This window comes from Vulpes vulpes, chromosome 8, assembly GCF_048418805.1.
Source record: "Vulpes vulpes isolate BD-2025 chromosome 8, VulVul3, whole genome shotgun sequence".
Taxonomy (NCBI): Eukaryota; Metazoa; Chordata; class Mammalia; order Carnivora; family Canidae; genus Vulpes; species Vulpes vulpes.
In genome coordinates this window covers 35,729,358-35,746,174 of record NC_132787.1, presented here as the reverse complement: position 1 = coordinate 35,746,174, position 16,817 = coordinate 35,729,358, and the positions used below count along the sequence as shown (strand labels likewise).

The window sequence follows — 16,817 nt, the reverse complement described above, 5'->3', positions numbered from 1 at the left end:
ATGAATCCCACTTAACATAACATAACTACAGACCAACACTTCTCTATAAATTAATAAATTCTTTTTCTGACTGCCAATTAAATACAAGTTTTAACTTCATAGCTTAACAATTAAGGGTCATACACTGAAGTCAATACATACACCTAGCATTTCAGCCTGAACTGTTTCATACACAGAGCTGCAATCAATTACAAGGTATGGACTAACAAATGCTAGGGGAGGTTTTTTTAAAGGTAGTTTTTACAATATTAAACTTATCTTGCACATTGAAGTTATCATACACACAGGGCAAAGTCAGAGCTTTTCTTTTTGAGTTTATTCTTCATTTAATTTTTGAAACACTCTTATAGTTGAATATTAAAACAAAAACAATAGCAAGTAGTGAGCTATGATTATAGTCCTTCACTCATTCACTACTGCATGTGAAATGCCAGCAGCGGTGTTATTCACTGGCTCCATTAGGAGGTCTGACACTGAACACCACCCCTAGGATGATGTTCATCATCCTCATATGCTTCCCCATTGTAATGGCGCTGTCTTTCCTGATTGGGATCAAAGTCCACCAGTTCTACATGATCCATTTCATCAATCTCTTCTACTTCTTTCCTCTAAGATAGGAGTTTTTCCAGTAAAGAAAGTTTATCAGGAGAGAGAAAGCCATTCTTGGGGAAATTTTCCTTAAATTCAATGATTAGGTGACCCTTCTCATATGGTCTACGATAAATTGGCATGCCTTCATTTAGCACACACTTGATATCCCCATGTTTGACAATCTGACCTGGATGAGAGGTGACGATGATGGTTCGGTTGTCAAGAGTAGATATTGGCTTTTGAAAGCCACACAGGGCTTCAACCAGCTGTATATCCATACACATGAAAAGATCTTCTCATCGAGTAAAAACAGCATGGTCCTTCTGATCTAAAACAATGATAATATCTCCTGGTTCCCGTCCTGGTTCTTGGTCTCCCTCACCATGGAATGTTATCTTCTGGCCATCTTTCACGCCTTTGTCAATATGCACTTCTAGAATCTCCTTCTCTCGAAGTATCTTCCTTCCGTTGCAGGTTTTACATCTATCTTTAGGACTGATGCGTTCCCCATGGCCCTAGCACTCCATGCACACAGATTGAATTTGCTGAACCATTCCAGATCCTATCTGATGAGTTCTTATTTGCATTCCAGTACCTCAGCAATGGGGACAACATTCGACTGCTCCTTTCTTACCACCTGCGCCTTCACATTTATCGCAAATCACATTCTTTTGCAGAGCTAGTTTTCTTGTTGTGCCATTATATAAATCTTCTAAGGTTACTGAGAGCTGATGTACAACATTTTTACCTCTCCGTTCTCTCTGCATCCTGCCTCCTCCTCCAAAAAACATATCAAAGATGTCCATGGGGGAGCCAAAACCACCACCAGCTCCACCTTCTTTAATTGCCTGTTCTCCTCCTTTGTCATGTAATTCCCTTTTCTTTGCATCAGAGAGCACTTCATAAGCTTGAGAAATCTGTTTAAACTTCTCTCCTTCATTTGGATTATCAGGGTGGTACTTCAAGGCCAGTTTCCTGTAAGCCTTTTTCAGTTCCTCCTGATGGTATTGGGTTTGACCCCCAAAACATCATAGTAAGTGGTTTCTTTCACCATTTTCTACAGCCAGTGAGAGGGCCAAGGCCGGTGTGGAGGAGCGGGAAGGAGCACGTTCCTGGGCGCAGCTCCGGCAGCCGCTGCTCCTCCGTGTCTCACCGAGTGTTCTGTGTTCTGGAAATTCTGCCAATTTCTTCATCTTTAAAATGAGAATCATAACAGTGTCTACCTAGCAGCTTAAAAAAAAAAGAGAGATTTATTTATTTATTTATTTGAGAGAGGGGCAGTAGGAGAAGGGTAGGGGGAGGGGGAGAGAGAATCTCAAGCTGACTCCCCACTGAGTGTGGAGCCTGAATGTGGAGCCTTGGGGCATGGTCCCATGACCCTGAGATCCTGACCTGAACCAAAATCAAGAGTCAGATGCTTAACCAACTGAGCCACTCCTGGAGCCCTTACCTAGGAGCTTTTTGTTAAGGTTCATATATATTTAAAATTCTTAAAACACCTTAAAACTATGCTCAACAAGTAGTACATACTATTTAAGTGGTGACTTTTTAGTACTCAAATTGAAGACTCAAGAGAGTGAACTGTTTAAAGCAAATTTGGGATTATTTTGTATGGTTACCTTCTATTTGTTCAATTTACATCAGAGATCCTATTCATTTCAACTTCTAAGCATTCTGATGAAATTGATTTCTAAATCATATCTCTGTAGCCATTTTTTTTTCACAGAAACATCCAATTTTTAGTATTCCTGTTGTTGATCTCATAGTAGCCTGATCCTTTTTTTTTTTTTTTTTTTTCTTCTTTCCTCCACAACTGGTATAGTTCAGATTTACTGTCCTGGTTCTGTTGCCATTGTTTTTTTTTTTTTTTTTTTTTTTTTTAATCAAAAACAGTTTTTGTTTTTGTGACAGTTTTATAGTTCACCTCTATATTTAGAGTGCTGTGGTATGATTCTCTGGTTAATGGAAACTGTAAAAAATGAGATGTGTTAATACTGATTTACATATGTTTCCATGCTTTTTTCCTCTTCTTCAAATTTTAAGGCTAACTTAACTATTTGATTGGGCTGTACAAGGAATTGGACACATTGTGGAGGTGAGCAAAAAGTGATCTAATGATTCATTGTGAATCTTCATATATCTCAGCTTTCAGTTTCTGGTACAGGTTTCGTTACAGAGATGACAGTAAACAGCTTGCCTGGCAGCAGGGATCTTAAAACTTCCTCTCAGTCCCTTCCCACCCTCACTCGCTAGGAAGTGCATGCTTGCCTCCCTCCTGTTATTCCTAAGTATCACTAGAGACCACAAGTTCACTAAGCTCTGAAGACAGGTCAACTCACGCTTTTATGCTCTTACCTCTATATCAATTTGCCTCTTCTGTGGTCAGGGTTTTATAAAATAGATAAAAATTAATTATTTTCTCTCATTCCGTAAGCTTTTTGTATGGTATCTACTAATTGCATTTTTTTTCTTTTCTTAACGGTAAGCTGTAGTTAAGTCAGTTACTGATGTTAACTGTTGCTATCAATGTCTCAGATGACCGACCATATAGAAAAAGGGCTGTTTTCTGATGTCTTCTTAAGGACACGTTTGTTTAATGGCTCCATCTGCTGGAGAGAGTGGGCACTGCTTGTTTTTGTTATCAGGTAAAATGTCAAGAGGCAAGGTAGAAAAGTTCTAGACATAGCTGGAGATTTTGTAGGGAATTTGGCCGAAAGATGAAACTACCATTTGCAGCATTGTGAGGGACTGAAGAGAGGGAATTTATGGATTTTTAAGCATTGCAAAATGTCTTCTGTTAATGTGAAGACACTGGCTGGGAAGGATTGAGATCTTGAAAACTGGAATCAGGACATATGGGAAGATTCTAAGGGACATGAAACCCCAAATTCTATTGCATCTTTTTTGCCAGTAAATGTAGCCTTTCCACTCCCGTCCAAGTAGGTTAGCCTTACTTTGCTGGAAGCACCTGTAATGTCCTCACTTAAGTAGATGGGTTCTAGGTCAAGTGACCAGAAGTCTAACCTGAATTCTATAAGAGGTCATGTCTGCTCAATTTCCTTACTTGAGCTATTTTACAGATGCAGAATCTTTTTTTTTTTAAGATTTTTATTTATTTATTCATGAGAGAAACACACACACACACACACACACACACAACACACACACACAGAGGCAGAACATAGGCAGAGGGAGAAGCAGGGTCCCTGTAAGAAGCCTAATGTGGGACTTGATCTTGGGGCTCCAGAATCACACCCTGAGCTAAAGGCAGATGCTCAACTGCTGAGCCACCCAGGTGTCCCAGACTCAGAATCTTTTAAATTAAAAGTGGGGGGCAAGTCTTTGAGAAATAACTCTATTAAACAGAAAAAAATTTATATAGTTCATCTTTTTTCCACTCTTCCCCAAAGAGATCTACAACCATTAGCCTTTCATTGAGAGAAGAGAAACAATCAGACTTTTGAAGCGTTATTGGACATTGACTCTGAATGAACACTAATTTCAAGAGTCTCAAAGCATCATTGTATTATACTGATCAGAGTAGGAACATAAGGAGGTCAACTCCTTAATGATTAATGAAATTTTGGCTTAGGTCAGCCTCATAGGTCTGCCTATTTTCTTCATCTAACAGAGACTTCTCCCTGGGAAAACCCTACAGCTAGCCATGTGGATGCCAGTAGCTTCTTGCTCCTGAACACTATAATCCAAGAACTCCTCGATATATATGTAAAAAAGAATGTATTTCCAAATTGAGAGGAGAAAGAAAGTAAGAAGGGATCATTTCCAAAATATCTGAGGCAAGATTACCAAACAAATGGTTCTGAGACCACCGTAGAATCACTTGCTAGACTCTATCCTAGAATCATATGAGCAGGAAATAACCCCATCCCATGCCTTTTAGCGGATGAATGCAAACCAGAATACCTGCGCAGTCAGCAGCACTGCCTGAATCCCAAGACCTTGCAGAGTACTTGCAGCACAAAGTGTTAGGTAGTTTTGTGTCTATCCACTGTACACAACAAATCTTTGGTGATTATTGTCCCATGAAATATTCTGTATTTTCAAGTAGTTTAGTCTGAAAATCGGGCTAATAAATATTCTTATAGTTTTATAAACACTACTGTGCTCATAAAATAAAACTTAATTTCCCCTGGAATATAGTCGCTAACAAGCTGTAATACAAATGCTTTAAGTTTATATACACTGTCCAACTCAACATATACAAGTTGGTTTATAGTGTTATGATATGATGCACAAGAAAGCTTATAAGGACATGATCACCATAAAGAGATGAGGATAAACATCACAAAAAAGTTTGTCTCTGAAGCATTTAGCCCTTCATACAAGCTCCCTTGGCATTTATAGGATTTTCTTTTAATATCAGTCACACAAGTAGAACAATTCTTCAGTTTTCTCCTGGCACTCAATGACTTACCAATTAAGCCTTCACTGTCTGAGTTGCTGTTTCTTTTTTTTTTAATTTTTATTTATTTATGATAGTCACACACACAGAGAGAGAGAGAGAGAGGCAGAGACACAAGCAGAGGGAGAAGCAGGCTCAATGCACCGGGAGCCCGACGTGGGATTCGATCCCAGGTCTCCAGGATCGCGCCCTGGGCCAAAGGCAGGCGCTAAACCACTGCGCCACCCAGGGATCCCTGAGTTGCTGTTTCTTTTGTAGCCAGCTCCTCAGCCACACATCAGTATTTTACTTCTGTGATCACTTAGAGAAAACAATACAGTAAATAATTTTTTTTAGTATTTATTATGTGCTAGAGACTTTAAAAGGCACTAGAAATATAAAAACAAATATTGAAACTTTATGTAATTTACAGTCAGGTGAGAGTGGAGAACATTAATCATATATCACTCAAAGACTGATATATGTAAGACCAAAAACGTGATAAGTACTGGGGAGGGGATTGTAATGTTGGGATATTTGACCTTGTCATATAGTTCAAGGAAGGATCCTTAAACATTTGTCTTATATATAAAGTTTGAGAGTTGACTTGATGAAGAAGAGAGAAAAGAGAATTCCAGGTATAGGGAAAATGTCTGTAAATGTAGTGTGGTGGAACTCTGTTTCAGTTCCTGAAATTAATTTAGGGGGTTGTGGTGCTGGGAGTTTGGGTAAATTTTGTGTAGACAGATTCTGACAACGTAAGCAAGGATTAGACCTGACAAGGGATTTCTAAGCTGTGTTATGGAGTTTGGTGTTATTCTAAGAAAGATGTTGATGTGTTTTTCAAAAGAAGGGTTATATCATTAGTGTGTATATATTTTAAATATCACTTAGATTACATGTCAGATGTGTTAGAACAGGAAGACTGTTATGGCAGTTATTTAATATTTTAGTACTTTGGTATTATTTAATGGCAGTTATTTAATATTTTAGTACTTTGGTATTAAGTTTGTGAAAGCGAGGAAGAGAAGAGGTCAGATTTAAGAGATATTTAGTATAAAAGGTGACAAGACTTGGTTTTGTGAGAGGTAGAATGGAGAGCAGCCTGGAAGCATGGGCCAGAAAGAGGCTGGTGATGAGGCAGCTGGTTTATAGGTTGTGTAGTTTCTTGTGTGGTGTGCCATTGACTGAGAGACTGTGTGCTGGAGGCTGGTTCCTTTGGTGAGGAGAGTTCACTAATTATTCTTATACATTGAGTTTGAAATGCTTTTGAGATTTTAGATTTGCTATGTTAAATAAGCACTAGGATATGTGAGTCTGGTGATCAGGGAAGGACTGGGCTAGTGATATAAATTTGATATGAATTGCTTTGGACATGAAAGTTGTAAGAATGTAACAGATTAAATAAGGATATTGTAGAGACAAGATGTAGAGGAGACTGAAGTTCTAAAAATACAGGCAAAAAGGGGGTCATTGGTAATTCAGATGAAAAAATGTATTCATTCTATCTACTCAGTTTCTATGACACTTCATTTTCTCTAATAGCCTTCCTACATCTCTGAGAAATAGTACTATACCCACAGGAATGAGCATGCATGTGCATGCACACACACACACACACACACACACACACAGCCCTCTGGTCTTTGATAGAGTCTGACATCGAACTTGACATGGTGTCTTTCAGTCAGAGAAATGGAGACTGATTTTCTGCAGTGTGGATTACAGTTAACAAATCCACTGATCATTTTCCTGATATTTTTCTCTGGCTACCTTAATCCGAGACCTCTGGGCACATTTTATGCTCTGGGTTCTCCATTTTTCTTCTATTAAAAACCTATGAAGAAAGAAAATGCTTATCTTTATATCAGCATATGTCTAGAGACTAAAGAGGGCCTAGGAAATACTTTCTAAGTTTTAAAATAAGAATATGATCATGAAAACAACTTAAACAATACACAGGATGATAGGTAAAATAATTCTTCCCACCTTCAGTTTTATTTCTCAAGAGAAGTTAATAGTTAATAATTAGTCAGAGATGTATGTAGATCATGCTAAAATGGCACCTCTTGCTTTGTTCATTTAAAAATTATTGAAGGGATCCCTGGGTGGCGCAGCGGTTTGACGCCTGCCTTTGGCCCAGGGCGCGATCCTGGAGACCCGGGATCGAATCCCACATCAGGCTCCCGGTGCATGGAGCCTGCTTCTCCCTCTGCCTGTGTCTCTGCCTCTCTCTCTCTCTCTCTCTCTCTCTCTCTCTGTGACTATCATAAATAAATTTAAAAAAATTAAAAAAAAAGATTTAAAAATTATTGAAATGAGCAGAAATTTATATTTTGTAAGCTAAATTTGTGCTCTTATAAGAGATTTTAAGCTTGTCAGTTTACCTCTTAAACAAAATGATAAAATAAAAAAGGTACTATCGGCAAGCCCTATTTCACACCTAAATCTTCTGAGTGGATAGAGTAGGATTTCTTTTGCTTCTCAACTTTCTGAGTAGACCATTATATATTTTTATCAGATCACATGAGTTGGTCAGGAAATTTAAACCTATTTCCTAGTTCAAGCCCAATAACATCAGATGACTCTTTCTTGTCACACAATATGGGATTAATACTGCAAAAAAGCTAAAATACAATAAACTCAGAGACGGGAGTCAAAAAGGCTGTTGTCTCCCCTGGTCCATGATTCCCCTGGAATAGTCAAGCCAATCCAGTATAATGCTGAAGTATCTAGGTACCCCTAGAAACTCTAGAGAGAATAGGAAATCTATATGAAACAACTGGCAGATTCTTACAGATACAAAAAGAAAATATCTCTAGCAAATCTTCTATGTGCTTGACCCTGTGCTAGAAGCAGAGCCAAGCAGGTAGGACATACTTCCTGTTTTTCTTTCTTTCTTTTTTTTCTTCTTTTAAAAAGATTTATTTATTTGAGAGAGAGGAGAGCACGCGAGTGCACAAGTTCGGGGGAGTGGCAGAGAGAGAAGGACAAGCAGACTCCCCTCTGAGCAGGGAGCCTGGCATGGGGCTGGATTCCAGGACCCTGAGATCATGATCTGAGCTACCCAGGTGCCCCTACTTCACCTTTACCCAACAAATCAAAGTGGAAGGACAAACTGCTGCTGTGCAGTATGATGGCATTAAGGTAGAATTATGTACAATTGGAGGAGATACTAAGGCTGTGAAGTCAAACTTACAAAGTTGAGTCTTAACTCTACAATTTACTTCTGTGCATCTGCACTGTTATTAAATCTTTTTACTTCTGTTTTTTCCAATCTCTGCAACTCAGATTATAATAGTACCTATCTCAAAGAGCTACTATTATTTTGCTATTAAGTAATATTATTATGTACTGCTTGGCATGTAATAAATTCTCATTACACAAATGTTGATGGTTATTATTAAATATGAGTATGAAATAATATATAGAAGGAGGAATGTATACAGGGAAAATTAAAGAAAGAAAGCAAATCTGAGCTGATGTGATAATACTGTTTATAGTTTCTTAATATCTCTTTTTCTATAGTAATGTAACCCCTGAGCCATATATATGGCCAGACATAATAAAGGCTACATTTCCCAGGCTGCCTTTTGGCTAAGTGTGGCAATGTGATTGACTTAATTTCTGGCCAATGGATTAGAATGGAAGTGATACGGAAATTCTAATCAAGCATTTAAAAATGTTGGACTATATCTTTCCATTCATCATTTCCTTCTTTTCTGATGGCTAGAATGTGGACATGGTGGTGAATCAACCATAAATAGGAAAACATAGACAGCACCCTACTGATGAGACCAGAAATCCATAACTGTATGGACTACAATATGAGTAATATGACCTATGGCATATATGAATGGACAGATTTTTCCCCCTATTTTAATGCTTCAAAATTGGAAACATCAAACAATCTATGGCTTGTAGTAGTTTAATCAGAAGCTTAGTTTTTGGGATGCCTGGGTGGTCCAGCGGTTGAGCATCTGCCTTTGGCTTAGGGCGTGATCCTGGTCCTGGAATCGAATCCCACATCAGCTTCCTGCATGGAGCCTACTTCTCCCTCTACCTGTGTCTCTGCCTCTCTCTGGTATTTTCATGAATAAATAAATACAATCTTTAAAAAAAGAAGCTTTGTTTTTCCTTTTTAACTGTACTAATGCTTTTAAGGGTACCAATGTTACATCTTATAATTAACAGTGCTTTAGATTCAATAAACAAAGTAAACATCCACCTGGTTTAAGCTATAGTGATTTTTGTTCTCTGTCACATGCAGCCAAACTCTTATGCTAAATGTCGTAACTGTTTGTAGGAAAAGAAATAGTCATTAGGCATATAAGAGAGAGAATAGTGTTTTTCCATTGAATTATCTTTGCACTATGATAAAAAAATATCAGTTGGCTAAATTTTGGTAGGCCTATTTCTGGTCTCTATTCAGTTCCACTGATCTGCATATTTCTCTTTTGCCAATTTCACACCATATTAACTAATTTTGCTTTATAGTAAGACTTGACATAGAGTAGTGTACATCTTTCACCCTTCTGCTTGTTTTGGGTTTAGTTTGCTTTTTTCTAGTCCTTTTTTTTTTTTTTAACGGAAGCTTAGATGATTGATTTTATATTATTTTCTTTTCAAATATAAGCACTTAATGCTATAAATTTCCAAGTTCTTCTTAAGCTGAAACCTGTGAATTTTGATATGTTAAAATGTTTTCATTCAGTTCATAATATAGTTTAAAATTTTTTCTCTGATCACTTCTTTGGCCCATACATTATTAAGAAGTGGTTGTTTAATTTTCAAATATTTGGGCATTTTCTGAATATTATTCTGTTCCTAATTTCCAATTTTATTTTGTTATGGTCTGACATGCTTTGTATAATACATGTATTTGTAATTTTTAAAAGTTTATTAGGTTTCCCAAATATGGACTGTTTTCAGGAAAGTTCCAGGTGTATTGAAAAAAAAAATGTGGATTCTACTTTGTTGGATACAGTTTTCTATAAGATTAATTAGGTCTAATTGGTTGATAGTATTGTTCAGGAATTTATTTATTTATTTATTTATTTATTTATTTATTGGACTTGTTTTATCAGTTACTCAAAGAGGAGTTGTTGACAACTTCACCTATAATTGTGAATTTCTCCATGTATATAGTTGACCCCTATGATGGGACTTAGGGGCCAGAGGGTAGAATATTATGGACCAAATTGTGTCTCTCTAAAATTTATATGTTGCAGTTTTAACCCCCAGTACTTCAAAATATGATTGCATTTGAAGTCAGAGCCTTTAAAGAGGTCAGTAAACTAAAGTAGGGCTATTAGAGTGGGTCTTAATTCAATCTGATGGTGTCTTTATGAGAAAAATTTGGACACACAGAGAGACACAGATACACATACATAGAGGAAAGAACATGTGAGGACGTAGTAAAAAGGTGGACAGCTGAAAACCAAGGAGAGAGTCACCATGAGAAACAAAACCTGCCAATACCTCGATCTTGGACTTGCAGTCTTCAGAAACAAAAGAAATTAATTTCTGTTGCTTAAGTCATTAAATTCACGGTACTTTGCTATGGCAGCCCTAGCAAACTCATACAGTCCCTTTATCATTGTGCAACAGTCCTCCTTGTTCTTGGGAGTGTCTTGTTTCTTCTTGTCTTTTTATATACCTCGTGCTTGATTGTTGAAAGCTGTCTAGTATAGTGGAGACTGGCTTAAATAGTTTTGTGCATAGAAATGAGTAGAGTTCCTTCTCATAGGTCATTCATGTGGGGTTTAAGTCAATAGTTGTGGGGGTGAGTTTGTGATTTATTGTTGCTCTGGTTACCCTCAAAGCTTCCACAGGTTTCAAATTCCTGTTATGATATCTTGTGTTTGATGGGGTTTGTTTGCTTGTTTGTCAGAAAGACGTCTCCTTGACCTGGGCGTTTAGGTTCCCCTTCACTTCATGCCTCAGAGAAGACCTCTTTACACAGTGTTCTTCCTCTGTTCCTCACTCAGCAGTGTTCTTCTTGACTTCTTGTTTGAAACTTGTTAGCTTGACAGTGAAAGGCAGCAGAGGCAATGGTCTTCTTGATCTGATTATGACTCGGTCTTAGGCAGCCACTCATCTCTGTGTCTTCTCCATGCAGCTTTCTCCCTTCTGCCCTGCTTTCTGCCCCTACCCTGCGTATAGTTGTGGTCCCATTGTACATTCTTACCCCTCCCACAGGAGTATCTCTTGCCCGCAATCCTCTTTTGCACCTGCAGTGATGCTTGATCAGGTCCCTAAGGACACTTGTCCTTCCCACCAACACACACATGAAAGCTGTTGTCCTGTAGCTCAGAGAGGGGACAAGGATTTAGGTGGAATTCCTTGCTTCTTCCGTGTCATTGCTATTTTCTTCTCCCAGGTTTGCACCACAATGGACACTTTCTCTTGGTTCTTTCCAATCTTGGGAACCAGTGGCATTTACAGGAAAAAGAAGAAGAAAGAAAAGAAAAGAAAAGAAGAAAAGAAAAGAAAAAAAAAAGAAAAGAAAAGAAAAGAAAAGAAAAGAAAAGAAAAGAAAAGAAGAGGAAAGGGAAAAAAAAGAGCCTTCACTGGATTGTAATTCCCCAATTTCTGCAGAGCCCAGGAGCTTCACACTATTTTGCCAACTTACACTCAGACTTTACTCATTTTTCAAATACTCTGACTGAACTCCTCTTTCTAATGTCTGGTGTCTGATTTGTGTGTTCTAAGTAAGTGAGGATATGTCTTCTCTCTCCCACAGGTACCTGTTTCAACATGGATTTTGGCACTGCAAATTCAATTCTTCAATGAATTTGAAACAAGTTGGCAATTTAAAGTTAACTTGGTTATTTCTCATTGTAAAAGTTGTAGCAGCATTTCTTCAAGATCTTTGCATGACAGAGTGAAAGCTATAAACCTCCTTGCTTTTTTCTATTTATTGTTGTTGTTGTTTTGTTTTTTTAATTTTGTTGTTGTTGTTTGTTTACCTCTTTTTCTCATTCTCTTCTTCTTCCTCCTCCTCTTCTTTCTCTTCTTTCTTTCTTTCTTTCTTTCTTTCTTTCTTTCTTTCTTTTCTTCTTTCTTTCTTTCTTCTTTCCTCTTCTTTCTTTCTTTTCATTCTTTCTTTCTCTTTTTTGCCATATGTGATACATGGCAATTCTATATAGACTAATAATTATTTTTAAAATTTTACTCTTATTTGAGAGCTGGAAAAGTATTGGCTAGGAAATTATTGTCTGTTTCTTGGAGTAATTATTCTTTTATAATATATATTTTATCTGACTTTTACTTGTGTTTTTTGGAGAAGTTTGGAAGTGGAAATATGTATGCATACTTCCTATGTTGATTGCTTTCAGATTCTTATTTATCCATGAAAGGGAATAATTACATCTGGCCCGTATATTTGCTTAGGAATAATGTGAGAGAGGTCATCTGAACAGGAAGAAGACCACTGTTTCTTTTTTTTAAGATTTTATTTATTCATGAGAGACATAGAGAAAGAGGCAGAGACACAGACAGAGGGAGAAGCAGACTTCTCTCAAGGGGTCCAAGGTGGGACCCAATCCCTAACCCCAGGATCACGCCCTCGGCCGAAGGCAGATGCTTAACCGCTGAGCCATCCAGGCATCCCAAGACCACGGTTTCTAAACTTAGGGTTGCTGAATTCTACCCCTGAAACTAATAATATACTATATGTTGACTGAACTGAATTTAAATAAAAAGTAAAAAAAAATCGTCTCAGCCTGCTAGTCACCCCAATCTGGTTTATCAATGGCCTAGAAGATACGTCTTTTCTGCATTTCAGCATCTTTCCCTTTGATGGTGAGCAGGAAATAGATGAGCTTCTGATTGAAATCTTTCTTTGCACAATTTCTCCATGCAATGATTTATTATTTATCCCTTTCAGAGAAGCTTTCTAGTTGATACCTGCTTCCTCTTTCTCGTCTTAAAATTGATCTCTTGGAGAAGAAAGCAGATCTCTTTTCAGCTCTTGATGTATCCTGGTTTGGGCTCATATTTGAATCAATTTGAACTGCATCTGATAGGCAGTCTTACAGTTTGAGATTGGGAGTTATACTGGTTAGGGTGAGAAGATAATTTACTTCTGTTTTTGTTTTTCTTCTTGTGACGAATACCTGTGAAACTCAGAATAGTTTTTTGTTTTTTTTTTTCTCTTCAGAAGTTTCAACAGCTGTGCTGTCCTCCAGATGGCTATTAATCAACTAAGGTTTTAAAGCACTGCTGGTTTTGGGTTTTCAGAAGTGGAAACTTTGACATGACTTGTCTTTCCAATATACAAGTCTTCATCCTGAGTATCCTTATTTGATGCTTGCTAATTAACATCTTTATTTGCTTTATTAATTGAAAGTATAGTGTCCAATATTCATGTAGTAAAAATTGAGTTGAACCAGAGTTATCAAAGTATTCTGCTTAAAAGAGGATGAAATGTTAAGGAGGATTATTCTGTATTTCTTTTCTCTCAGTATCATCTTAATTGTAGCTGCCATATCTGATTGCAGCTTTTGTGAACATTGCAATAAACATGAGAGATGATGTAAGATATTTACTGTTTTACATTTTAAAATGGAATCTAGTAAGCAGTGGGATCCCTTGTGGAGAAGAATTTAGGTGTATAGTACCAAATGAATTCCTCCAATCCATAGCCAAAAAAGAAAACAAAAAGCCTAAAATAATCCTGTAGTTCAATGATTCATTCATTGAATCATTTATGTAGTTAAAAGCAATGAAGTTTAAAATTTATTTCATAGACATTTTTAAGATGTAGCACAACAAATGCACTGAAAATGTGAAGGATGCTATAATCTCTAAGTTTGATATCTCACTGGATCAATGAAGTCTTGAATCACCATGAGATGTAAATTTTTCATGGCACAGTCATTTTTGCTTTCATTCCAAGATTTCTTATCTTCAGCAACCCAGTAACATATCCCCCCATGTAACTTCCAGTCTTTAAAGGGGCATGATTTATGAGGAAAGGAAGAATTGAAAGAAACTGGGAGGAGAAAAGGATAAGTAATTAAAAGAAACTCAGAACGGTATCCCTAGTATCATTAAAGCTTCTAAAAATTTGTTAAGTTCTGGTCTAAAGCTTTTTTTGACAAACATATGTGGTTTTCTCAAGGTGGATTTGGAAAAAATAAAGATTAATAGACTTACAGCCATGCATATATTCATTCTTCCTTTCTTTCTCTAATATATTCAATTAAAAATATATCATATTCTCTATCAGCAAAACAATGTACCCGACACTAGGATCAAATAGTGAACACCCAAATCTCAGGGAGATAAGAATTTTAAATGAAAAATAGAAATTAGATATTTTAATTAGCGATCTACCAATGAACCAGACATTTTGGGAATTATATATCACACTGGAATAATTTTTCTTGGGAAAAATTTGTGCAATAGGTGGCCCCCAAACTCAGGATAGATTTATCATCCTCTACACAAAAGGATCCTTACATCCAAAAATGTGTTTGAAATAGGTAGTTTTAATTTATAATATTTGCCAGTAGATTCAGATGATGACACATAGGCATCTTGGATATACCAAAACTTCATTGCCCTTCAACTAAACATCCTTTAAAAACACACACATTCCTATACACACACAATGACCTGAAGCCACTGAATCATTAATAAAAGCAGGCACATTTTGGAGGGGGAAATGACACTTGTAATAAGTAGAGCAAGGTAAAAGTTTCTCATTTTTTATAAATTTTAGTCTATGACAGACCAATGTTGGTTGCTACATAGAGTAAATAAAATTTCAATAGCCCATTTGTAGTCTTTCTAAACTAAAATACCAGAGAACAGAGTTTGGGGCAACCACAGATGCTAAAAATGAAGAGTGAATCCCATAGATGAGAAAAAATAAAAGATGTGCACCAAGTTTTATGTCTAAAATTTTTCGAAGTTTCTGTCTGATGCATGAGAAAGCTACATTCCAGCAAAGGATAAAAACATGGATTTGAGCTGCTGCCTAAAAAAAATTAAAATTTGAGTTCAACCATACCAAGTCCCTGCTAAAATAGGAAAATCAACATTTTTTTAGAGAAGTACATCAGAATCTATAGATTTCTTAGCATGATTTTCACAAAGTCTAGGACACAATCTCAAATCACTTAATGTAAGAAAAACCTAGAAAATATGACCAATTCAAAAGAGAAAGGGATTCATTGCAATAGAAAAATGATGCAGATGTTAGAATTATCCTCAAATATTCTAAAGCAGCTCTTCTAATTATGCTCAAGTACAAGAAAGAAAATATGCTTGCAATTAAAAAATAAGATATTTTAACATTTCTATCCAAGAAATAGAGAATTTTGAATTTCATTCAGAAATTTAATTTATAATTGAGAAACACATGATATGAAAACTTCACTAGATTGTCTTAAAAATAGAGAATTAGCAGAAAAAATGATTAGTAAACTTGAAATTGTCCTATATAAAAAAAAGGGAAAAAAAGTTGAAAAAAATGTAGAGTCTCAAGGATTTGCAGGGCAATATAAAAATATCTAACATATATGAAATTGAAGTGCTAGAACCAAAGGAAAGAGAAAATAAGGGGGGAAAAGAACAATAGCTAAAATTTTGCTAAATTATTTAAATTTATAAATTTATACATTCAAGAAGCTCATCAAACCCTAAGCAAGATAAATATGAAGAAATTATATATAAAAATAAAATAAACTGCTTAACAACAAAGGTAGAGAAAAATCTTGAAAGCAGAGAAAAATTGCATGCCATTTATAGGGATACGATTATTAAAAATCTCTCATTCTCAACATGAATCACAGGGGACAGAACATAGTGAAAAATACCTTCAAATTGTTGAAGGGAAGTAAGAATAGACTCTTAACTCTAGAGAATAAACTGATGGTTACCAGAGGGAAGATGGGTGGGGCAATGAGTAAAGTAGGTGATGGAGACTAAGGAGGGTGCTTGCCGTGAGGAGCACCAGGCATTGTTTGGAACCATTGAGTCACTGTATTGTACACTTGAAACTAACACTACATTGTATGTTGACAAACTGGAATTTATATAAAACTTAAAAGAATTGTTTAAGGGAAAAATAACTGCCAACAAAATATTCTATATTCAATGAAACTATCTTTCTAAAATCATGGCAAATTTAAGACACTTTCAGATAAGGGAAAACAAAAAGAATCCATTGCTGAATGATCACTGGATGGATCAATGGATGTTAAAAGAAGTTTTTCAGGAAGTTATTGGGAATATTTCTAAATAGAAACTTTCATATTCAAGAAAGAAGAACATCAGAAATGGCAAACATATCGGTAAGAATAAAAGCATAAGGTGAGAAACATATATTCAAAACACTGTTCTTCCTTTCAATATTAAGTTCACACACTTGTCTCACTTGTACAGTTCTTTTTCAGATCAATGTAATACATCATATCCAAACATTTTCAGGTAATAATGCCAAATACATGCTATAATTATTGCTAAAGACACAGCAACTATGCAACTGGGACTTTAAGAAGATATTTAATAAGAAACTACTATGTTTTCACTTCTATATTTCTAATAGTAGATACTTTGACTAGATAGTATTAAGCAGTGCTTCCCGACTGTTTTTCTATCATGGAATATAAAAAAATATATATTTCTAAATAAATAAAAGTCTAGAGTCTGCTAATTAACCATTTTCAAAAGTACCTCAAGTCATCTAATCATTAGCTCCTCAGTGCCTCCCTGCAAATGAAAATGCAAATAATGTTTGCAAGAAAGTATCTTTAATTTTTTTAGAAATTCCGTCAACTGAAATCATTCAAATTAAAAAAAAAACTTTTTA

The 16,817-nt window shown here is 36.1% G+C and overlaps 1 pseudogene; it reads right to left on the bottom strand.

The window, feature by feature from the left end:
• Window positions 1-458: 458 nt before the first annotated feature.
• On the bottom strand, window positions 459-1,658 carry LOC112917579 (dnaJ homolog subfamily A member 1 pseudogene; annotated as a pseudogene).
• Between the last annotated feature and the right edge of the window lie 15,159 nt (window positions 1,659-16,817).